Source organism: Cetorhinus maximus, chromosome 23, assembly GCF_964194155.1.
Source record: "Cetorhinus maximus chromosome 23, sCetMax3.hap1.1, whole genome shotgun sequence".
In the NCBI taxonomy this organism is placed as follows: domain Eukaryota; kingdom Metazoa; phylum Chordata; class Chondrichthyes; order Lamniformes; family Cetorhinidae; genus Cetorhinus; species Cetorhinus maximus.
In genome coordinates this window covers 30794671-30818898 of record NC_135901.1, presented here as the reverse complement: position 1 = coordinate 30818898, position 24228 = coordinate 30794671, and the positions used below count along the sequence as shown (strand labels likewise).

Sequence of the window (24228 nt, the reverse complement as noted above, 5' to 3'; positions counted from 1 at the left end):
CTGGGAATGTTTTCTCTAGAAACAAGAAAGCTGAGGGCTGACCTGATAGAGGACTTTAAGATTATGACAGGGGGCGACAGGGTTGATGTCATCAAGTCATCACTGTCAGTACACGATAGAAATTCAGAACTGAGAATTCCAGTTCTCATGAAACATGTTTCTCCCTCTCAAACTATAACTGTCCCCCACACGCTCCCTCCTCCCTGTTGATTGTAACCCTAATTCATCCGATTATCCTCCTCCTCCTTTTCCCCTAATTCTCCTCCCCTGATGGTGCTGACTCTCGGATTCAGTTTCACACTCACCTCTTGCCCTCCCCAATATATTACCCAGGTGTCTGAATCTTTACACCTGAAGTTAACAAACTGTCCAACAGGAGATTCATTTTGCATTGATGGGCTGTGCTGGGCTATGCTGTGAGAATGAGACAGTTGATCAGATTGTTTATGATAGGGGTCTTGGAGTTGGGGGCAGTGGGGAAGTTCAACTGTCAGCCTTCAGTAACACAGCAACTTGTATTTATACAGCACCTTTAACACAATATAACATCCCACGGAGTTTCACAGGATCATGGTGAAACAAAATTTTACACAAGTTTTGATGAAAGTGTTCAAAAGCATGAAAATTAATTCACAGGATATGGGCTTCGCTCGCTAGACCAGCATTTATTGCCCATCCCTAGTTGCCCTTGAGAAGGTTGTGGTGAGCTGCCTTCTTGAACCACTGCAGTCCATGTGGTGTAGGTACACTCACAGTGCTGTTAGGAAGGGAGTTCCAGGATTTTTACCCAGCGACAGTGAAGGAACTGTGATATATTTCCAAGTCAGGATGGTGAGTGACTTGGAGGGGAATTTCCAGGTGGTGGTGTTCCCATCTATCTGCTGCCCTTGTCCTTCTAGATGGTCGTGGTCGTGGGTTTGGAAGGTGCTGTCGAAGGAGCCTTGGTGAATTCCTGCAGTGCATCTTGTAGATGGTATACACTGCTGCTACTGTGCGTCGGTGGTAGGGGGAGTGAATGTTTGTGGATGGGGTGCCAATCAAGTGGGCTGCATTGTCCTGGATGGTGTCGAGCTTCTTAAGTGTTGAGGGAGTTGCGCTCATCCAGGCGAGAGGGGAGTATTCCATCACACTTCTGACTTGTGCCTTGTAGATGGTGAACACGCTTTGAGGAGTCAGGAGGTGAGTTACTCGTCGCAGGATTCCCAGCCTCTGACCTGCTCTTGTAGCCACAGTAGTTATGTGGCTGGTCCAGTTCAGTTTCCGGTCAATGGTAACCCCCCAGTATGTTGATAGTGGGGGAATTCAGTGATGGTAATGCCATTGAACGTCAAGATGCGATGGTTGGGATTCTCTCTTGTTGGAGATGGTCATTGCCTGACACTTGTGTGGCGCAAATGTTACTTGCCACTTGTCAGCCCAAGCCTGGATATTGTCCAGGTCTTGCTGCATTTGGACATGGAATGCTTCAGTATCTGAAGAGTCGCAAATAGTGCTGAACATTGTTCAATCATCAACGAACATCCCCACTTCTGATCCTATGATTGAAGAAAGGTCATTGATGAAGCAGCTGAAGATGGTTGGGCTGAGGACACTACCCTGAGAAACTCCTGCAGCGATGTCCTGGAACTGAGATGGTTGACCTCCAACAACCGTAACTATCTTCCTTTGTGTTAGGTATGACTTCAACCAGTGGAGAGCTTTCCCCGATTCCCATTGACTCCAGTTTTGCGAGGGCTCCTTGATGCCACACTCAGTCAAATGCTGCCTTGATGTCAAGGGCAGTCACTCTCACTTCACCTCGGGAGTTCAGCTCTTTTGTCCATGTTTGAACCAAGGCTATGATGAGGTCAGGAGCTGAGTGGCCCTGGTGGAACCCGAACTGGGTGTCAGTGAGCAGGTTATTGCTAATAAGCAAGTGCCGCTTGATAGCACTGTTGATGACCCCTTCCATTACTTTACTGATGATGGAGAGTAGACTGATGGGGCAGTAATAGGCAGGGTTGGATTTGTCCTGCTTTTTGTGTACAGGACATACCTGGGCAATTTTCCACATAGCCAGGTAGATACAAGTGTTGTAGCTGTACTGGAACAGCTTGGCTAGGGGTGCGGCAAGTTCTGGAGCACAAGTTTTTAGGACGATTGCTGGAATATTATCAGGGCCCATAGCCTTTGCAGTATCCAGTGCCTTCAGCCGTTTCTTGACATCACCTGGAATGAATCGAATTGGCTGAAGCCTGGCATCTGTGATGCTGAGGACCTGCGGAGGAGGCCGAGATGGATCATCCGCTCGGCAATTCTGGTTGAAGATTGTAGCAAATGCTTCAGCCTTATCTTTTGCACTGCTGTGCCGGGCACTCCCATCATTGAGAATGGGGATAATTGTGGAGCCTCCACCTCCAGTGAGTTGTTTAATTGTCCTCCACCATTCACAACTGGATGTGGCAGGACTGCAGAGCTTACATCTGACCCATTGGTTGTGGGATCGCTTAGCTCTGTCTATCAGTTGCTGCTTATGCTGTTTTGCACACAAGTAGTCCTGTGTTATAGCTTCACCAGGTTGACACCTCATTTTTAGGTATGCCTGGTGCTCCTGCACTCTTCATTGAACAAGGATTGGTCCCCTGGCTTGAAGGTAATGGTAGAGTGGGGGATATGCTGGGCCATGAGGTTACAGGTTGTGGTTGAGTACAATTCTGCTGCTGCCCCACAGCGCCTCATGGATGCCCTTTCTTGAGTTGCTAGATCTGTTTGAAATCTATCCCATTTAGCACAGTGGTGGCACCACACAACATGATGGAGCATATCCTCAATGTGAAGACGGGAGTTGGTGTCCACAAGAACTGTGTGGTGGTCTCTCCGACCGATACTGTCATGGACAGATGTATCCGTGACTGGTAGATGAGGATGAGGTCTCGTTGGTTTCCTCACCACCTGCCGCAGACCCAGTCTAGCAGCGTTGTCTTTTAGGACACAGCCAGCTTGGTCAGTAGTGGTGCTACCGAGCCACTCTTGGTGATGGACATTGAATTCCCCTACCCAGAGTACATTCCGCGCCCTTTCCACCCTCAGTCCTTCCTCCAAGTGGTGTTCAACATGGTTGAACAACTGATACATCAGATGAGGGAGGGCGGTATAGGGCAATCAGCAGGAGGTTTCCTTGCCCATGTTTGACCTGATGCCATGAGGCTTCATGGGGTCCAGAGTCGATTCATGAGGACTCCCAGGTTAACTCCCTCCTGACTGTATACCACTGTGCTGCCACCTCTGCTGGGCCTGTCCTGCCGGAGGGACAGGACATACCCAGGGATGGTGATGGTGGTGTCTGGGACATTATCTGTAAGGTATGATTCTGTGAGGGTGACTATGTCAGGCTGTTGCCTCACTAGTCTGTGGGACAGCTCTCCCAATTTGGGCTCTAGCCCCCAGATGTAAGGAGGACTTTGCAGGGTCGACAGGGCTGGGTTTGCTGTTGTCGTTTTTGGAGCCTCGGTCGATGCCGGGTGGTCCGTCCGGTTTCATTCCTTATCATTGACTTTTTAGTGATTTGATACAACTGAGTGATTCGCGAGGCCAAAGTCAACCACATTACTGCAGATCTGGAGTCAATTGTAGGCCAGACCAGGTAAGGACAGCAGATTTCCTTCCCTGAAGGACACTAATGAACCAGATGGGTTTTTACAACAATCGACAATGGTTTGTTTCATGGTCCAGATTTTTATTGAATTGAAATTTCACCATCTGCCGTGTCCGGATTCGAACCTGGATCCCCTGAGCATTACCCTGGGTGCTTGGTTTCCCAGTCCAGTGACAATACCACTCACCACCGCCTCCCCCTATTTATGTGGCTAATCCAGTTCTGTTTCTGGTCAATGATGACCTCCAGGATGTTAACAGGGAAGCTCAAAACTTCTGCTCCTCTTAGTGAAGACCTGACAGTGCTCGGTACCGGAGAAAATGGTGTTTCCATAACTCCCACTGCTGGTCTCTCTGTGGGTCCTCGAGGCAGGGACTGCTCACCAGGTACAGTCACCGTTACCTCTCTCCAGCGCCTCCTTCAGGACAGGGACAGGGACTGCTCACCAGGTACAGTCACCGTTACCTCTCTCCAGCGCCTCCTCCAGGACAGGGACAGCTCACCAGGTAAGGTCATCGTTACCTCTCTCCAGCGCCTCCTTCAGGACAGGGACAGGGACTGCTCACCAGGTACGGTCATCGTTACCTTTCTCCAGCGCCTCCTTCAGGACAGGGACTGCTCACCAGGTACAGTCATCATTACCTCTCTCCACTGCCTCTTTCAGGACAGGGACTGCTGACTAGGTAAGGTCATCGTTACCTCTCTCCAGCGCCTCCATCAGGACAGGGACAGGGACTGCTCACCAGGTACGGTCATCGCCACCTCTCTCCACCGCCTCCTTCAGGACAGGGACAGGGACTGCTCACCAGGTACCATCATCGTTACCTCTCTCCAGCGCCTCCTTCAGTACAGGGACAGGGACTGGGACTGCTCACCAGGTACGGTCATCATTACCTCTCTCCAGCGCCTCCTTCAGGACAGGGACTGCTCACCAGGTACAGTCATCGTTACCTCTCTCCAGCAACTCCTTCAGGACAGGGACAGGGGCTGCTCACCAGGTACAGTCACCATTACCTCTCTCCAGCACCTCCTTCAGGACAGGGACAGGGACTGCTCACCAGGTACAGTCATCGTTACCTCTCTCCAGAGCCTCCTTTTCTGCCAGTATTTTATGAGCTGCTTTCAGAGGTTTCTTCACTCTGTGGTTCCTTTGATAACACCGATCTGTTTTTTCCATCGATGTCTCACTTGCTGCCACCATGTTCGGAGATGTGTCCTTCTATCTCGGACTCTAGGCCTGGGATGTGGTTAGCAGACAGACTGTAGACACACTCTGGTATCTGCTAAACACTTGTTTATTAGTACTACATTCAAACAGGTTACAGAGAAAGCACATTGTTCCTAGGCACAATTCCAACCTCTCTCTCTCACTCTCAGAGAGCGAGTGTAACACGTGACTGACTGATGTCAGTGGCACATCATTAACATGATCATTAACATAACACATCATCGCATACATTAGCATATCCCATCTGTTAACCCTTTCTACTACAGTTCGATCATGGATGTGATGAACAGCAGCAAGAACAGCAGAATCAAATTCCTGTAATCACTTGTGAACCCACTGGTGCCTCAGCAGGTTGGATACCTGAGTGAAGCCCTTCCCACACTCAGAGCAGGTGAACGGCCTCTCCCCGGTGTGAACTCGCTGGTGTGTCAGCAGTTGGGATGACCGAGTGAAACCCTTCCCACACTCAGAGCAGGTGAACGGCCTCTCCCCAGTGTGAACTCACCTGTGTGTCAGAAGGTGGGATGACTGACTGAATTCCTGCCCACACACAGGGCAAATGAATGGCCTCTCCCCAGTGTGAACTCGCTGGTGTGTCTGCAGGCTGGATAACTGAGTGAATCCCTTCCCCAAATCAGAGCAGGTGAACGGCCTCTCCCCGGTGTGAACTCACTGGTGTGTCTGCAGACTGGATAACTGAGTGAATCCCTTCCCACAATCAGAGCAGGTGAATGGCCTCTCCCCGGTGTGAACTTGCTGGTGTGTCAGCAGTTGGGATGACCGAGTGAAACCCTTCCCACACTCAGAGCAGGTGAACGGCCTCTCCCCAATGTGAATTCTCTGGTGTCTCAGCAGGGTAGACGAATGGCTGAATCCCTCCCCACATTCACTGCAGTTGAACGGCCTTTCTCCAGTGTGAACTCGCTGGTGCATCAGCAGGTTGGATGAATCACTGAATCTCTTCCCACACTCAGAGCAGGTGAACGGCCTCTCCCCGGTGTGACTGCGTCGATGAGTTTCCAGTGCAGATGGGGTGTGGAATCCCTTCCCACAGTCCCCATATTTCCACAGTTTCTCCATGGTGCAGGTGTCTTTGTGTCTCTCCAGCTTCAATGATCAGTTGAAGCCTCTTCCACAGAGAGTCTCTCACCGCTGTGAATGGTGCGATGGTTTTTTCAGTCTGTGTTACTGGTTGAAGCTCTTTGCACAGTCAGAGCACAGGAACACTCTCACTCGGGTATGTGTGCCTCGGTGCTTTTCCAGTCCCAGTGATGTTAAAGCCTTTTAAGCAGACAGAACAGACAAACACTTCTCCTTCCACATTCAAAGGCTGATGATTTTCAGGTCCTAATAAATCAAGCGACTCTGTCAGATCTTGACATGACGATTGGTTTGAGATTTCTGTTGCAAATCCTCCCCTTCGAATATCCTGTAAAAGGAGTTTACAAAAGTCCTCACTGTCAGTACAGGATAGAAATTCAGAACAGACAATTCTAGTTTCTGTGGATCATTCTTTCCTTTTTTACCCCAACAGTCATCCCAGATACTCTTCCACCATTCTCACTCTACTGGGCCTAACATTCACCCTCCCAGTTCTCCTGAAGGTGCTGATTCATGCTGATGTACAGGTCCATACATACAAAGGCACAAACATATGAATTAGGTGCAGGAGTTGGCCACTCACCCCATCGGGCATGCTCCACATTCAATAAGATCATGGCTGATCTGAATGTAACCTCAACCTCACATTACTGCCCACCCCAAAAACCTTACACCCCCTTGTTAATCAAGAATCTATCTAGCTGTGCCTTAAAAATGTTCAAAGACTCTGCTTCCACTGCCTTTTGAGAAAGAGAGCTCCAAAGGCTCGTGGTGAGCGTGGTGCTCAGAGAAAAAATTTCTCCTCAGCTCTGTCTGAAATGAGCGACTCCTTATTTTTAAAGCAACCCCTAATACTAGATTCTCCCACAAGAGGAAACATCATCTCCACATCCACCCTGCCAAGACCCCTCAGGATTTTAAAGGTTTCAATTAAGTCGCCTCTTACTCTTCTAAATTCCAGTGGATACAAGCCTAACCTGTCCAGCCTTTCCTCAGAAGACAACCCGCCCATTCCTGGTATTAGTCCAGTAAACTTTCTCTGAATTGCTTCTAATGCGTTTGCATCTTTCTTTAAATAAGGAGACCATCATTGTACACAGTACTCCAGATGTGGTCTCACCAGTGCCCTGTACAACTGAAGCATAACCTCCCTACTTTTGCATTCAATTCCCCTCACAATAAATGATAACATTCTATTAGCTTTCCTAATTACTTGCTGTACCTGCATATTACCTTTAGTGATTCATGCACTAGAACGCCCAGATCCCTCTGAATTTCAGAGCTCTGCAATTTCTCACTATGCTCCTTTTTCATTCTTCCTGCCAAAATGAATGATTTCACATTTGCCCACATTATACTCTATTTACCAGATCTGTGCCCACTCACTTGACCTATACATGTCACTTTGTAGCCTCCTTACATCCACTCTACATTTTACTTTCCTACCTATCTTTGTGTCAACATCAAATTTAGCCACCATTCCTTTGGTCACTTTATCCAATTCATTTATTTAAATTGTAAAAAGTTGAGGCCCCTGCACTGATCCCTGTGGCACACCACTCGTCACACCCTGCCAACCAGAAAAAAATTGGTTGAACATGATTTCAATTTTACAAAACCATGTCGACTCTGCTTGATTGCCTTGCATTTTTCTAAGTGCCCTGCTGTAACATCTTTAATAATAGCGTCTAACATTTTCCCTGTGACAGATATATAGTCACTGCTTCATGTCATGGACACAGAGACCTGAAAATCATTATGCAGGCTGCTAGCCATATATATGTGTATATACTGGACCACAAATGTGTGTAATATACACTATATTACTTGATCAGAGATACAGAGCATGGAAGAACATTATTTAGGAGCGAGTTGTAATGACCTCAAACTCGCTGCCTGTAAGGGTGCTGGAAGGGGAGATGATCAATGATGTCAAAATAAATTGTACGGTCACTTGAAGGAAATAAACTTAAAGGGGAAGGGGGCCGACTGGATTGTTACACAGAGAGTCGGCCATGGACTCACATTGATGAATGGACTCCTTCCGTGCTGTAATGACTCTACGACTGGAAATTTATAACGTAGCAACAATACTATATTAAAACACTAGAAATAATAATCAGATAAATGTATTACAGACCCATAAATAATATATCTAATATGTATCAAATAACAACACTAGGCATATCTGTGTCCTTTATTAATTTACTGTCCCCTTAAATGTCAGCCATCTCCTGGGGAAACCACCCCTTTCATTGTGAACATTAGGAAAGAGATCATCCTTTTAGCCAGACAAATAAATGTGTCAAGCTGAGGGACCAAAGGATGTCAATGTCTTTAAGAGTGAGAGAGAGACCTGGGCCAACCTTTCCAGAGTCTGCACCCTCCCTGGATTCACTTCCTTTCCCTTCAGTTCCTGCAAGTCAACAATTTCCCCCCAGAATGAGAAAAGAAATGGAAAGGGGGAGAAAAGAAAGTGTTTTACTCACAGATGTTGGACACAGGAGGAAGTTTTAGTCTGTGTGAAGCTCAATCTTCATTCACACAAAGCCCGCGCTCTGATTGGCTGGAGGACCAGAGTTCCTTCCGGTCCTCCAACTCTTCCCATTGGTGGATCCCTCAGCCTGAAGACAAGGGGGCAGTGGAAGGGAAGGGTTGGGGGTGGGTAGAGGAGGAGTGGGATCTCCCCCGCACATGCGCCGATTCCCCCTCTCTTGGACATGCGCAGAACCGGGCCGCCCGCCCACGCGCCCATTAGAGCGGTTTCCCCACCGCGGGGGGCTGTGGGAGCTGCTGCCGCCATTACTCATCCGGAGCCCAGTCTCCAAACTCCTGGGACTGGGATGGAAAGTGGGGGTGGGGGGCGCAGTGACCCCACCCTGACACAAAGTACATGTGGGTAGTCACTGGATTTGATTGTGACGTCCCCTTAGCAAAACAGTTTGTTAACTTCAGGTGTAAAGATTTCGACACTTGGGTGACATATTGGGGAGGGCAATTGGTGAGTGTGAAACTGAACCCGGGAGTCAGCACCTTCAGGGGAGGAGAATTGGGGGAAAAGCAGGAGGGGGATAATAGGATGAATTAGTGTTAAATTAAATAGGGAGGAGGGAGTGTGTGGTGGACAAAGATTTATAGCTCGAGAGGCGGCGGGATAGTGACATTGTCAGTGGGCTCCCCAGAGACCCTGGGTAATTCTCTGGGGACCCGAGTTTGAAAGCCACTACGGCAGCTGGCAAAATTTGAATTCAACAAATACTTGGAGTTTAAGGTTTGATGATGACAGTGAAACCATTGCCGATTGTTGCAAAAACCCGTCTGATTCCATAAGGAAATCTGCTGTCCTTACCCGGCCTGGCCTACATGTGACTCCAGACCCACAGCACAAGATATATTAATGATTTAGATGAGGGAATTAAATGTAATATCTCCAAATTTGCGGATGACACAAAGCTGGGTGGGAGGGTGAGCTGTGAGGAGGATGCAGAGATGCTTCAGTGTGATTTGGCAAGCTGAGTGAGTGGGCAAATGCATTGCAGAAGCGGTATAATGTGGATAAATGTGAGGTTATCCATTTTGGTAGCAAAAACAGGAAAGCAAACGATTATCTGAATGGCTATAAATTGAGAGAGGGGAATGTGCAACGTGACCTGGGTGTCCTTGTACACCAGTCGCTGAAGGTAAGCATGCAGGTGCTGCAGGCAGTAAAGAAGGCAAATGGTATGTTGGCCTTCGTAGCCAGAGGATTCGAGTACATGAACAGGGATGTCTTACTGCAATTGTATAGGACCTTGGTGAGACTACATCTGGAATATTGTGTGCAGTTTTGGTCTCCTTATCTGAGGAAGGATGTACTTGCTATAGAGGGAGTGCAGCGAAGGTTAACCCGACTGATTCCTGGGATGGCAGGACTGACATACGAGGAGAGATTGAGTCGATTAGGATTATATTTGCTGGAGTTCAGAAGAATGAGGGGGCATCTCATAGAAACCTATAAAATTCTAACAGGGCTAGACAGGGTAGATGCAGGAAGGATGTTCCCGGTGATGGAGGAGTCCAGAACCAGGGGTCACCGTCTGAGGATATGGGGTAGACCATTTAGGACTGAGATGAGGAGACATTTCTTCACCCAGAGTGGTGGAATTCGTTACCACAGAAAGTAGTTGAGGCCAAAACATTGTATGTTTTCAAGAAGGAGTTAGATGTAGCTCTTGGGGAGAAAGGGATCAAGGGATATAGGGAGAAAGTGGGAGCAGGCTATTGAGTTGGATGATCAGCCATGATCATAAAGAATGGTGGAATGGGCTCGAGGGGCCGAATGGCCTACTCCTGCTCCTAGTTTCTATGTAAAAAAAGCGATGAGGTCCTAAAAGCAGAATATAGGGAGTTAGGAAGTAAGTTGATAAGTAGGACCTCAAAGGTAGTGATCTCAGGATTACTACCAGTGCCACATGCTAGTCAGAGTAGAAATAGCAGCATATATCGGATGGATTCGTGACTGAAGAGATGGTGCGAGGGGGAGGGTTTCAGATTCATGGGACATTGGGACCAGTTCTGGGCAAGGTGGGACCAGTACAAACTGGCTGGGTTACACATGGGCAGGACTGGGACCGATGTCCTCGGCGGAACATTTGCCAGAGTGGCTGGGGAGGGTTTAAGCTAAAATGGCAGGGGGGTGGGATCCTATGCAAGGGGTCAGAGGAAAGCAAATCAAGGACAAGAACAAAAGACAGAATGGGGAATTAGAAAAGTAATAGGCAGAGAAAACAAGGGCAAGAATCAAAGAGGGCCTCAGTGAAAAATAGTGGGAATGGGACAATTAATATTTAAAAAGACAAGCCTTAAGGCTTTGTGCCTTAATGCAAGGAGCGTTCGCAATAAGGTGGATGAATTAAATGTGCAAATTGATGTAAACAGGTATGATATAGTCGTGATTACAGAGACATGGATGCAGGGTGACCAGGGATGGGAACTGAACATCCAAGGGTATTCCGTATTTAGGAAGGACAGACAAAAAAGAAAAGGCAGTGGAGTTGCATTGCTGGTTAAAGAGGAAATCAACGGATAGTGAGGAAAGATATTAGCTCCAACGATGTGGAATCTGGGCAGAGTTGAGAAACACTAAGGGGCAAAAACCGTCAGTGGGGGTGGTATATAAACCCCCAAACTATAGTGGTGATGTTGGGAATGGCATTAATCTTCATATAGATTGGGCAAATCAAATTAGTAATACTGTAGAGGAAGAATTCCTGGAGTGTATATGGGATGGTTTTCTGGGCCAATACGTTGAGGAACCAACGGGAGAACTGGCCATCCAAGACTGAGTATTTTCTAATGAGAAAGGAATAATTGGCAATCGAGGTGTGCGAGGCTCATTGGGGATGAGCGACCATAATATGATAGAATTCTTCATCAAGATGGAGAGTGACATAGTTGATTCTGAGACTAGGGTCCTGAATCTTAATAAAGGAAACTATGATGGTATGAGGCACGAGTTGGCTATGATGGATTGGGAAACGTTACTTAAGGGAATGAGCTCAGTCAGTCTCATACTCTCGCCTCTGAGTCTGAAGGTTATGGGTTCAAGTCCCCACTCCAGAGACTCGAGCACCCCATAATCCAGGGTTGGCACTTTTTCAGTCTTCAACTGCCAGGTTCCTAAACTCTGGAATTCCCTCCCTTAACCCCTCCACTTCTCTTGCCTCCTTTTAGACTCTGCTTAAAACCTACCTTTTCTTCTCTCACATCAAGGTCTCGATAAACTGTGTCCCCAAAACAAAGCTGATTTATTTGACATTTACCAGAATATTAATCTCCAGCCCAGTTACAGGGGTTATTAAAATCAACAGAAACAAACCCCAACTGTCAGAATGAACATGGTTCAGTCCTGGTTGTGATTAGCAGCAGCAATAACAGCAGAATCCAGCCCCTGTAGTGAACAATGGACTCACTGGTGTGTCAGGAGCTGGGATGAGCGAGTGAATCCGTTCCCACACGCAGAACATTTAATCAGCCTCTCGCCAGCCTGAACCCACTGCTGGGCCAGCAGACTGGATGACTGAGTGACTCCATTCCCACATACGGAGCAGGTGAACGGCCTCTCCCTGGTATGAGCTCACACATATGTAATCAAGCTGCATGAGGAAGTGAATCCCTTTCCTTCTCCTTTAGTCTGACCCACATTGTCATGACCTGCACCATGGGTAGGACAAGGAGGCAGATCCAGAATCCACCCCAGCCTGAATGTGGATCGAGCCCCGTGCTCTTGGCACCAATCTGATCCGCACCCACCATCCAGGCAACTGAGCCGACCAGCCTCCATCCCCCACAAGAGACGTGAGTCGCTACAGCAACATACACAGTTACACACTACAGATAGTGATGGTCACAGCTCCAATTTCTTTCCACCATGTGGCTGAGCAGAAATCTCTCCCACTCTTACTGCCTGCCATTGGTGCCTGTTGGAGGTTTTTACAAGTTGATGCTAAACCTATTTGGCTGCATCCTGAAGACACTTTCCTTAGCCGTCAAGTCCTGGACTGGGACTTGAACCAGGAGCTTCAGGCTCAGAGGCAGGGGCACTACCGACTGCTCCACAAGACCTCCCCTGGCACCCATTGCCCTCCCCAATATGTCACCCAGCTGTTTATATCTTTGCAGAAAGAGAGTCATATTCTACTCGAAACATTAATTCCATTTCTCTCTTCACAGATGATTCCAGGCCTGTTGAGTGTCTCCAGCACTTTCTGTTTCCATTTCAGTCGAAGTGTTTACACTCGAAACCCCTGTTTTGCTAAGGGGACGTCACAATCAAACCCAGTGACTACCCACATATACTTTGTGTCAGGGTGAGGTCACTGCGCCCCCCACCCCCACTTTCCATCCCAGTCCCAGGAGTTTGGAGACAGGGCTTCGGCTGAGTAATGGCGGCGGCAGCTCCCACAATCCACCGCGCCGGGGAGGCCGCTCTATCCGCCGCGCGGGCGGACGGCCCAGGGCTGCTCATGTCCGAGGGGGATGGTAAGTTGCGCATGTGCGGGGCAGAGCCCGCCCCTTCCCTTCATGCTGAGGGTTCCACCAATGGGAAAAGTTGGTGGACCGGAAGGATTCTGGTCCTCCAGCCAATCAGAGCGCGGGCTTTGTGTGAATGAAGATTGAGCTTCACACAGACTAAAACTTCCTCCTGTGTCCAACATCTGTGAGTAAAACACTTTCTTTTCTCCCCCTTTCCATTTCTTTTCTCATCCTGGGGGGAAATTGTTGACTTGCAGGAACTGAAGGGAAAGGAAGTGAATCCAGGGAGGGTGCAGACTCTGGAAAGGTTGGCCCAGGTCTCTCTCTCTCTCTCTCTCTTAAAGACATTGACAACCTTTGCTCCCTCAGCTTGACACATTTATTTGTCTGGCTAAAAGGATGGTCTCTTTCCTCATGTTCACAATGAAAGGGGTGGTTTCCCCAGGAGATGGCTGACATTTAAGGGGACAGTAAATTAATATAGGACAGAGACATGCCTAAGATAAAAGCAAAATACTGCTGGAAATCTGAAACAAAAATAGAAAATGATGGAAAAGCTCAGCAGGTCTAACAGCCTCTGTGGAGAGAAAAAAAACTGAACATTTCGAGTCCTTTTGACTCTTTCGATATGTCTAATGTTATATGGTATATATTAGATATATTATTTATTGTTCTGTAATGAGATACATTTTATTATTTCTAGTCTTGTAATATAGTACTGTAACTGGGTTATATATTTTCAGTCATAGAGTCATTACGGCACAGGAGGAGTCCATGAGCAACTGAATCTATGCCGACTCTCTGTATAGCAATCCAGTCAGTCCCATTCCCCCTCTATTTCCCTGATCCCCTGCGTATTTCCTTCAATTTTATTTCCTGCGTATTTCCTTCAATTTTATTTCCTTCAAGTGTCAAAAAGTTTGATTTTGGAATCATTGATTGTCTCTGCTTCCACCATCCTCGTAGGCCATGAGTTTGAGGTCATGACCGCCTGCTCTCTCACATCGACCCTGTGACCTAACCAAGTGACACTGTCCCAGTGATGATGCAGGAAGATTTTCAGATCTCTGTGTCCAGGGGAACAAGCAATCAGCATTGATCTGTCCATCAGCATGAACCAGCACCTTCAGGAGAATTGGGAGGGTGTATGTGAGGTACAGCAGAGTGAGAATGGAGGGAGAGTGTGTGAGTTTGAGATTTACAGCTTTTGGGGAATGATAGGGGAAAGAATGTTGCACAGGAACTAGAATTGCTTTCCTGAATTTCTATCCTGTACTGAGAGTGATGACTTTTGTAAACTCCTTTTATAGTAGATAAGAAGAGGAGTATTTTCAGAGAGAAGTTTCACACAAAACATCACGGTAAGATCTGACAGAGTCACTCAATTCATGGGAACCGAACATCATCAGCCTTTGAATCTAGAAGGAGAAATGTTTGTCTGTTCTGTCTGCTTTGAAAGATCTTAAACATCAGTGTGACTGGAAAAACACCGAGACACACTCACCCGAGTTGGAGTGTTCCAGTGCACTGACTGTGGAAGGAGCTTTAACCAGTCACACAGTCTGAAAAAACATCACCATTCACAGCGGGAAGAGACTGTACACGTGTTCTGTGTGTGAACAATGCTACAACAGATTGTCAAACCTGGAAAGACACACGGACAGGCGCACCATGGAGAAACCATGGAAATGTAGGGACTGTGAGAAGGGATTCAAGTACCCATCCAAGCTGAAAACTCATCAACGCAGTCACACCGGAGAGAGGCCATTCATCTGCTCTGAGTGTGGGAAAGGATTCAGTGATTCATCTGACCTGCGGAGGCACTGGCAAGTTCACTCTAGGGAGCGGCCATTCACCTGCTCTGCGTGTGAGAAGGGATTCACTCAGTTATCCATCCTGCTGACACACCAGCGAGTTCACAGCAGGGAGAGGCCGTTCACCTACTCTGAGTGTGCAATGGGATTCAAGTAGTTTTCCCACCTCCTGCGACACCATGTCACTCACACGAATGAGAGACCGTTAAAATGCTCAGACTGTGGAGGTGGCTTCAAAAGCTCTAGGGAACTGGAGAGCCACCAGCGCATTCACACTGAGGAGAGACCTTTCATCTGCTCTGAGTGTGGGAAGGGATTCAGTGAATCATCCGGCCTGCAGAGACACCAGCGAGTTCACACCACGGAGAGACCATTCACTTGCTCCGTGTGTGCGAAGGGATTCAGTGATTCATCTGGCCTGCTAAGACACCAGCGAGTTCACACCGGGGAGAGGCCGTTCACCTGTTCTGAGTGTGGGAAGGGATTTAATCAGTTATATAACCCGCTGAGACACCAGCGAGTTCACAAGTGATGACAGGGGTTGGATTCTGCTGTTGTTGCTGCTGTTAATCACATCCAGCACTGAACCATGTTCATTCTGACACTTGGTGAAGTGGGAGGGTCAGAGGGTTTCTTTCTGCTGGACTGGCCGGCCTCACAACTTTGCTTCCAGTGGGCTGATGCTCTTTGAGCCTGGGAGTGCACATTTCCACTGAAATGATCCACAAAAGTTGATGAAGTACATTTATTTGATCCTGGATAGTAAATAGTGTTTTTCCTACCACTACAGGTAGATCTAAAATAAATACATTTGTCTCTGTTCCATTGAGTCTACAGCACAGGGCCAGGCCAGGCGGCTCAATTGGTCTCTGTCAGTATTTATGCTCCCCATGAGCCTCCACCCACCCCTCTTTATCTCCCCCATCAGCATATCCTTCTATTCCTTTCTCCCTCATGTATGTATTCAGCTTCCCCTTAAATGTATTCATGCTGTTCACCTCAACCACTCGCTGTGGTAGTGAGTTTCACATTCTCACCACTCGCTGGGTAAAGAGGTTTCTCATGAAATCCCTATTGGATTATTGAACCCCTTCATCATCTTAAAGACTCCCATCAGGTCACCCTTCAGTCATCTCTTTTCTAGAGAAAAGCAGCCCCAGCCTTTCCTGAGGGTTAAATGCTCTCAGTTCTGGTATTATTCTTGTGAATCTTTGTTGCCCCTTCTCCAGTGCCTCTAATTCCTTTTTCTAAATGGAGATCACAAATGTTGACAGTACTCCCAGTGTATTCTAACCACGGTTCAAAACAAGTTGAATATAACCTCCCTGCTTTTCAATTCTATCCCTCTAGAATGGAGCCCTAAATCTGGGCCCCACACTTTAGGAAAGATGTGAAGTTCTTAGAGAGGGTGCAGAGGAGATTGACGAGAATGGCACCAGGGATGAGGGACTTCAGTTAGTTGAAGAGACTGGAGCAGCTGAAATTGTTCTTTTTTGATCACAGAGTCATTCAAATAGAGGAGTCCATTCAGCCCATCGTGTCAATGCTGGCTCACTGCAGAGCAAACTAGTCAGTCCCATTGCCTCGTTCTATGCCTGTTGCCCTGAAAATGTATTTCCCACAACTGCCCATCCAGTTTCCTTTTGAAACCATTCACTGTCTCTTCTCCCACCCACCTCGCAGACAGCGAGTTCCAGGTCATCACCACTCACTGTGTAAAAACGTTCCTCCTAATTTCACCCCCATATCTTTTCATTTTCATTCTTTCATGGGATATGGGTGTCATTGGCTGGGCCAGCATTTATTGCCCATCCCTAATTGCCCTTGAGAAGGTCGTGTTGAACTGCCTGCTTGAACTGCTGCAGTCCATATGGTGTAGATACACCCACAGTGCAGTTCGGGAGGGAGTTCCAGGATTTGACCCAGTGCCAGTGAGGGAACAGTGATGTAGATATATCTCCTGTACAAAACCTGTGTCCCCCTCGTCCTAGTACCATCAGCTGATGGGAACATCTTTTCTTTGTCCACCGTATCTCAACCTGTCATAATCTTGTACACCTCGATCAAATCTCCCCATAATCTCCTTTGCTCCAAGGAGAACAACCCCAGCTTCTCCAACCTAACCTTGTGGTTAAAATCCCTCATTCCTGGAACCATTCTGGTAAATCTCCTCTTCACCCTCTCAGGGACCCTCACATCCTTCCTAAAGTATGGTGACCAGAACTGGACTCAATACTCTAGTTGTGGCCTAACCAGAGCTTTATAAAGGTTCAGCAAAACTTCCCTGCTTTTGTTCTCAATCCCTCTATTTCTGAAGCCCAAGATCCCATGTGCTTTGCTAATTCCTCTCTCACTCTGTCCTGCCACCTTCAATGATCTCTGCATATGAACCCCCAGGTCCCTCTGTCCCTGCTCACTCTTTAGAACTGTGCCATTAAGTCTATAATTCCTCTCCCTAACCCCTCTGCCAAATCACATCACCTCCCACTTCTCTGTATAAAATTCCATCTGCCACTTCAGAGAATGTTAAGGGGAGATTTAAGTGTTAAACTAAACACACAGAGAAGAGGAGGCACTGCTTTCTTTAATATGTCACCCACAATTGATGATGATCCCCTCCCTTTCAATGCACACGAGGCCCATAGAGCACAGAAGGAGGCCATTCGGCCCATCGTGCTCCTGCAGGCTCTTTGAAAGAGCTGTCCAATTAATCCCATCGCCCTGCAATTTTCTTTTCCTTTCAAGAATCTGTCCCATTCCCTTCTAAAAGATACAGTTGAATTTGCTTCCAGCGCGTTTTCAGGCAGTGAATTCCAAATCACAACAACTCGCTGTGATTTTTAAAACAAAAAATTCCTCATCTTGGATGTGATGTGTTTGGATTTTAAAAAAGTGTTTGGAAAAGTGTCAAACAGGAGGTTCATACACAAAATGAGCTCTCAATCTCTGTGAATGATTTCGATGAGGGACCGAGTGTAATATATCCAAGTTTGCTGACAATTAAACAAGGATTTGCATTTCTATAGCACCTTTCACAACCACAGGACGTCCCAAAGCACTTTACAGCCAATGAATTACTTTTGAGGTGTAGTCACTGTTGTAATGTAGGAAACACGGCAGCCAATTTACACACAGCAAGATCCCACAAACAGCAATGGGATAATGACCAGATGATCTGTTTTTAGTGAAGTTGATTGAGGGATGGATATTGACCAGGACACCGGGGATAACTCCCCTGCTCTACTTCAAAACAGTGGCCGTGGGATCTTTTACATCCACCTGAGAGGGCAGATGGGGCTGGCAGTTTAACATCTCATTCGAGAGAAGGTTGCACTGACAATGCAGCACTCCCTCAGTGCTGGCACTGGGAATGTTGGCTTTGATTTTTGTCCTCAGGTCCCGGGTGTAGGATTTGAACCCACAGCCTCCTGACCCAGAGATGAGAGTATTACCCACTGAGCCACGGCTGACAATGTAGACATTACCAAGTTAGAAACGGAAAGTTACCCTTTGCCTCCAGCGTCTAAATCTAATAATAACAACCCCAGTATAAATAACAAGTGTTTGAGTGACAAATGTTGAAGTGTTGGTTTAGAGCCACAAGTTTCAAAATCCCATTTGAGCCTCCAGCACCTTTCTGTCTCTCTATTGCTCGTGTCAATGACAGCCAGGCGACGGAGCTGAGGGCTGAATTTAGCTGAGAATAACGGGGCCTGCGCCCCAGTTGGGAAACTGCCATGGGCGTCACATTGATAGAGAGACAGGAAGGTGCTGGAGGACTGACTGGGAAATGGGCCTCCAACCAATCAGGGCACAGGAGGGGGTGAACGTGGTTGATGGTGACCCAACCCCTGGGGTTCAGTGCCCCTGTGTCCAAAGTGGGGAGTCACGGGAACAGGGTACAGAGAAGCCAAAAAGAAACTATTTGCATCCAGAACATTGTGCCCATCCTTTTACTCTGGTTGTCTTCGATCCTCAAGTCATTTCCTGTTTATTAACCACATTCTGTTTCATTAATAAACTTTTATCAGTAAAAATATTTGATTTTTCTGGACTTTTCATGATTAGATATCTGCACTTTAGGGAAAGTGGGTGAGAGGGGTTGGCAGGCTCTTTAACAGAAAGTGAGTCCCTCTAAGATAATTGGCAAAGGAGCCAGAGTGGGAGATGAGATTTTATTTTTGACACAGCAATGTTAGAAAATGGGGTTCAGGGAGTCAATTAACCCTTTATCCCCTTTTCCCAAACTCTGAAATGATTCACAGTGATAATCCTTATTGGTGATAATGGTTAGATTTTATTCAGTATAAATAAGACCTGACACATGCTCATGTCTGAGCAGTAGTATCAAAGTGCAGCAGCATTACCATTACACTCTGGGTAGAAGCACCATCTCCACGTAAATGCTCCCTGGTCTGCCCCAGATGCCATGGCACCAGTCAATGCAATATGTAAAACCTCTACAAATCTCTGTGCTCGGGGAATCCCATCTGATACTTTTTTACATCACAAAGTCTATGGAGACTGACTTAACCCAATCATTGCCGAGCTAACATTTGAACAGACCAATTACAAAACTGTCATTGAACCATCTGTACCCGCCCAAGCCACATCAAACTCTCAAACAATTGGCTTCCCACGCTCCATCCCCGGTACAGGGAGTCAGCATTCCAAACTACAATTTTCCTTCCTGTCACCTGTCAACCATCCTCACCCAGAGAATAATCATAACAGGAATAAAAAAGAAGTGTAACAATCAAATTAAAAATAAATGCACAGCCTGTCATAGTTTTTATTTAGTGTTCACTAATTAGCAAGAAAACCCGAAGTAGGGGGTCCCCCAGGATTCTTACAGCCCACACCTTGAGGGGGAGAAGAACTCTCTCTCCGACCCCTCACTCAATTTCACTCTGTTATTTTCCAGTTCTGTTCTGGCCCCACCTGGGGTAACATCTGCTCGATCTTTTGTTCTCCTGAAGGAGCGCTGTGAGTTCTAGGCTACTCGTGTGCTTCCACAGGAACAGGAAAGTGAGCACATCCTGAGTGGGGCACAGCCAGAGTGGGTATTCAGAATTTGGTGCAAAGCGAGAATTGAACTGGTAAGTATTTCTCTTTAATTTTTGTAAGTTCAGTAGTCTAGTTAAAAGGTTGGTAAGGTAGCTGACTGTGCGACAGTTAACTGTCAATCACCTAAAGCCTGATTAGGGCCTAAATAGGGGTTAATTACTACTTGAAGCTTAACTAGTGATGAGTCGTCAGCTCTATTTAAGAAAGGGACTATCTAGAAACACGCTACAGTGTGCTTGCACAGGAACAGGAGAGTGAGCACATCCTAAGTGGGGCAAAGCGAGAGTGGGTATTCAGAATTTGGTGCAAAGCGGGAATTCGGTGCACAGGGGACGAGGTGTTCTTTGCATTTTTTCCTTGCTATCCAACTTCTTAAATCTACAGAGCATGCTGCAGCAGGAGAGGCTACAAGGGAAAGGAGCCACTAGTAAGTAGTGGGTAAAGTATTTACTACTTTAATCGCTTATAGTTTAAGGTCTTTTTGTGGTTTACAGTTTGTATACTCTATAGTAACGAGGATCAGGAAAGAAGGGACCTAGAGTAATTGACTTAAAAGGTTTAATTTGAAGGGATAAGTCATGGCAGGAGCACTCAAAGCCATGGTGTGCTCCTCGTGCTCCATGTGGGAAGCCGGGGACATTTCTAGTGCCCAGGACAAGCATGTGTGCAGGAAGTGTGCCCAGCTGCAGCTCCTGGAAGCTCGGGTTTTAGAGCTGGATCAGTGGCTGGGGACACTGTGGAGCATCCGCGAGTCTGAGAGCATCGTGGATAGCACATTTAGAGAGGTGGTCACACCGCAGATGAAGGGACTTGAGGAAGGAAGGGAATGGGTGACCACCAGGCAGTCCAAGAGAAACAGGCAGGTAGTTCAGGAGTCCCCTGGGGTTCCGCTTGCAAATCGGTATTCCATCTTGGAGGCTGATGAGGGCGCTGGTTCCTCCAGGGAGTGTGGACAGAGCCAAGCTTTTGGCACCATAAGCAGCCTGTCTGTACAGGAGGGGAGGAAGGGAGGAAGAGCAATAGTAATAGGGGATTCTATAGTCAGGTGAACAGATAGGCGCTACTGTGGCTGTCAACTCCAGGATGGTATGTTGCCTCCCTGGTGCCAGGGTCTGGGATGTCACTGAAAGGCTGCAGGGCATCCTGAAGTGGGAGGGTGATAAGGCAGAGGTTATGGTACATGTTTGTACCAATGACATAGGTAGAAAGAGGGATGAGGCCTTGCATCAAGAATTCAGGGAGTTAGGTAGTAGACTAAAAAGCAAGACCTCTCGGGTTGTAATCTCTGGATTACTCCCAGTGCCACGTGCTAGTGAGCTCAGAAATAGGAGAATAGCATAGATGACGTGGCTTAAGAGTTGGTGCAGGAGGGAGGGTTTTAGATTCCTGGATCACTGGGACCGTTTCTGGGGAAGGTGGGACCTGTACAAGCGGGACGGTCTACATCTGAACCAGAGTGGGACTAACATCCTTGCGGGCGGGTTTGCTAGTGCTGTTGGTAGGAGTTTAAATTAATTCGGCAGGGGGAGGGGACACAGAATGTGAGCAGAATAGGGACACATCGTAATACAGTAACACAATGAAGTCAGAGGGAGTACAGCTGCAATAAGCTTCAAGGGAGTAAAGCAAGGCTGGATGGCCTCTACTTTAATGCCAGGAGTGTTACAGGTAAAACGGATGAGTTAAGGGTGAGGATTGACATGTGGAATTGTGATATAGTAGCCATCACTGAGATGTGGTTGAGGGAAGGGCAGGATTGGCAGCTCAACATTCCAGGATATAGAATCTTCAGGCGAGACGGGAGGGGGTAAAAGAGGAGGAGGCGTTGCATTATTAGTTAAGGAGTCCGTTACTGCAGTAAGGAGAGATGATATCTTGGAGGGGGCATCGAATGAAGCTTTGTGGGTAGAGCTTAGGAATAAAAAAGGGGCAACCACATTATTAGGTGTTTATTCTAGACCCCCAGATAGTCAATGGGAAATTGAGGAGCAAATATGTGCATAATTTGTGGAGTTGTGTAAAAACAATAACAATAGGCTAATAATATTAGGTGATTTCAACTTTCCCAACATTAATTGGGGTAGACATAGTGCTAAGGGCTTGGATGGAGTGGATTTCTTGAAATGTGTACAGGAGAACTTTTTAGGTCACTATGTAGAGGGTCCAACAAGGGACGGTGCATTGCTGGACCTAATTCTGGGGAATGAAGCCGGACAGGTGGCTGAGGTGGTGGTGGGTAAGCATTTTAGTGATAGCGACCACAACATGGTACAGTTTAAGTTTGTTATGGACAAAGAAATCGACAAGTTGCAAAAAAATGTTTTGGATTGGGGGAGAGTGGATTTTAGTAAAATAAGGCAGGATCTGGCCGAGGTAGACTGGGAACAGTTACTGGTGGGGCAATCTACAGAGGAACAATGGGGGATGTTCAGAAAGGAAATGGGGAGGGTACAGGCTCAATATGTTCCCTCTAGGGTGAGAGGAAGGAGTAACAAGCCCAGAGAACCATGGATGACCAGAGATATTCAGGTTACGAAGGAAAGGAAAAGAGAGGCTTTCAGCAGGTACAAGGGAAGCAAATCAGCAGAGGCATTAGTGGAGTACAGACAGTGCAGGGTGGAGCTTAAGAAAGCAATTAGGAGAGCAAAGAGGGGATATGAGAAAGCTCTGGCTGGTAAAAGTAGGGAAAATCCCAAGATATTCAATAAGTATATCAATAGGAAGATACCCAGGGAAAGAATAGGGCCCATAAGGGACCAAGGGAGCAATCTATGGGTGGAGCCAGAGGACATCGCTAGAGTGTGGAATGAATACTTCATATCCATCTTCACCCAAGAGAATGAGGATGAAGGTATCGAACTCGGGGAGAGAGACTGCGAGGTTCTTAAGCAAATTGATATCGGGAGTGACAAGGTATTGGAGGTGTTGGCAGGCTTAAAAGTGGGCAAATCTCCAGGTCTGGATGATTTGTGTCCCAGACTGCTGAGGGAGGCAAGGGAGGAGATCGCAGGGGCTCTGACCCAAATTTTTAATTCCCCTCTGGCCACAGGGGAGGTGCTAGAGGACTGGAGAACAGCTAATGTGGTTCCGCTATTTAAGAAGGGTTGTAGAGATAAGCCAGGGAACTACAGGCCAGTGAGTCTCACGTCAGTGGTTGGGAAACTATTGGAGAAATTTCTGAAGGAGAGTATCTATCTCCACTTGGAGAGGTAAGGTTTGATCAGGGATAGTCAGCATGGCTTTGTCAGAGGGAGGTCATGCCTAACAAATTTGATTGAATTTTTTGAGGAGGTGACCAGGTGTGTAGATGAGGGTAGTGCAGTTGATGTAGTTTATATGGATTTCAGCAAAGCCTTTGACAAGGTCTCACATGGGAGACTTATGAAGAAGGCAAAGGCACATGGGATACAGGGTAATTTGATAAGGTGGATTCAAAATTGGCTTAGTTGTAGGAGGCAGAGGGTGATGACAGAATGATGCTTTAGTGACTGGAAGCCAGTGTCCAGTGGCGTACCACAGGGATCTGTGCTCGGTCCCCAATTATTTGTCATTTATATAAACAACATAGATGATTATGTGGAGGGTAGGATTAAGTTTGCGGATGACACAAAGATTGGCCGGGTGGTTAACAGTGAGGTTGAGTGTCTTGAGCTACAGGAAGATATAGACGGGATGGTCAAATGGGCAGATAAGTGGCAGATGGAATTTAACCCTGAAAAGTGTGAGGTGATACACTTTGGAAGGAATAATTTGACAAGGAAGTATTCAATGAACAGCATGGCACTAGGAAGTTCTGAGGAACAAAGGGACCTTGGCGTGCGTGTCCATCGATATCTGAAGGCAGAGGGGCATGTTAGTAGGGTGGTGAAAAAGGCATATGGGACACTTGCCTTTATCTATCAAGGCATAGATTACAAAAGTAGGGAGGTCATGCTGGAGTTGTATAGAACCTAGGTGAGACCACAGCTGGAGTACTGTGTGCAGTTCTGGGGGGTCGCCACATTATAGGAAGGATGTGATTGCACTGGAGGGGGTGCAGAGGAGATTCACCAGGATGTTGCCTGGGATGAAACATTTAAGTTATGAAGAGAGGTTGGATAGACTTGGGTTGTTTTCGTTGGAGCAGAGAAGACTGAGGGGCAACCTGATCGAGATGTACAAGATTATGAGGGGCATGGACAGGGTGGATAGGGAGCAGCTGTTCCCCTTAGCTGAAGGGTCAGTCGCAAGGGGGCATAAGTTAAAGTTGAGGGGCAGGAGGTTTAGGGGGGACGTGAGGAAAAACTTTTTTACCCAGAGGGTGGTGACGGTCTGGAATACACTGCCTGGGAGGGTGGTGGAGGCGGGTTGTCTCACATCCTTTAAAAAGT

General features: G+C 47.2%; 1 protein-coding gene and 3 pseudogenes across 3 annotated transcripts in view; 2 read left to right on the top strand and 2 right to left on the bottom strand.

Moving 5' to 3' along the window:
- Positions 1-24228, top strand: part of LOC144697445 (uncharacterized) — a 296141-nt pseudogene that overhangs the window by 17517 nt on the left and 254396 nt on the right. The window lies entirely within an intron of this gene.
- Positions 1-24228, bottom strand: part of LOC144697155 (uncharacterized) — a 266512-nt pseudogene that overhangs the window by 59225 nt on the left and 183059 nt on the right. The window lies entirely within an intron of this gene.
- Positions 1-24228, top strand: part of LOC144697396 (uncharacterized) — an 83414-nt gene that overhangs the window by 52320 nt on the left and 6866 nt on the right. The gene's annotated exons all lie outside the window — the stretch shown is intronic.
- LOC144698469 (uncharacterized) lies at positions 5115-5942 on the bottom strand (annotated as a pseudogene).